Genomic DNA, 1,449 nt, shown 5'->3' with positions numbered 1-1,449 from the left:
CTATGGCCAGTTGCTTGAATTGTATTTTCTGCATAATGTTTAGTGAAGTCAGATATATATTTTAAAACATCGAAATTCTTTTGTGACTTTTAAGAAACTCTGAAAAATATTGCTATGTGAACGACATTGTGGCCTTATAGCCTCCCAATGATTTCCCAATCCAGTTAGAAAATACACTTTGTATTTGTAAAATGGATTAAGTATGAGCCAGACAAACTTATCCCAAGATCTGAAGAGACAAGTGGGGTTCTTACATACTCACACTTTATCACTAGTCACAGATTACATTCTGCCCTCAATTGCCATTGCATTTATCTTCAACAGATTCATACAGGTGAGCCTGCATTTGGCACATAGGCTGCATCTAGACTGGCATGATTTTCCGCAAATGCTTTTAACGGAAAAGTTTTTCCGTTAAAAGCATTTGCGGAAAAGAGCGTCTAGATTGGCAAGGATGCTTTTGCGCAAAAGCACTTTTTGCGGAAAAGCATCCGTGCCAATCTAGATGTGGTTTTGCTCAAGAAAGCCCCGATCGCCATTTTCGCCACTGGGGCTTTTTTGTGCAAAACAGTTTTTACCTCTTGTGCAAAAGCATTTGTGCAAGAGGGCTTTTTCCTGAGCGGGAGCATCCAGTATTTCCGCAAGAACACTGACAATCTTACATTAGATCGTCAGTGTTCTTGTGCAAATTCAAGCTGCAAGTGTAGACAGCTGGCAAGTTTTTCCACAAAAGCAGGCGCTTTTACGGAAAAACTTGCCAGTCTAGATGCAGCCTTAGTGTACTATTCTGTGAAAGAACAGACTTCTATTCACTTTTAGTTGACTCTGCCAGGCTGACAAAGAGAAATAAAAATGAATTAAGAAGGCACCAAGTTAGAGTCACTTTTCGGAATGTAGCTCATTTAAGCAGCCTGATTTTCAAGAAAGCTGAGTACCTACAGGTCCAATTGACCCAATGAGACCATAGGTGGCTCAGAATCTCTGAATATCAGGCCCTACGAGTCTAATCAGGGGGCATCTGGAGTTGGACCTAGAAACTCTGAGAGCTGCACTAGAATCAATTTAGGATTCACGAACTAAAGTGATCCCTTCTGTCAGTTATGCAATCCAGCTCATTACAGAACATGGGGACATATTTCCCAGTGCTCATAGGAGGAGAATCCCCTATATATATTATTGAATTTCTCAACTGAGCATGTGCAAGAAAGCTGGGATAGCTGTAAAAAACATGCAGGCTGTCAAGGGTGACCATTGCATTTGCTGCTACACACATTTCAATAAAGGACAATAGTAATAGTAAAATGTTTGTTAAGTACATCAGAAGCAGGAAGCTGGCTAAACAACCAGTGGGACCCTTGGACGATCGAGATGCTAAAGAAGCACTAAAAGATGATAAAGTCATAGTGGAGAAGTTAACTGAATTCTTTGATTCTTTTTAGGTGACAAATC

This window comes from Pelodiscus sinensis, chromosome 10 (genome assembly GCF_049634645.1).
Source record: "Pelodiscus sinensis isolate JC-2024 chromosome 10, ASM4963464v1, whole genome shotgun sequence".
Lineage (NCBI taxonomy): Eukaryota > Metazoa > Chordata > Testudines > Trionychidae > Pelodiscus > Pelodiscus sinensis.
The sequence above is the reverse complement of the archived record's forward strand: the minus strand, read 5'-3'. Positions refer to the sequence as shown.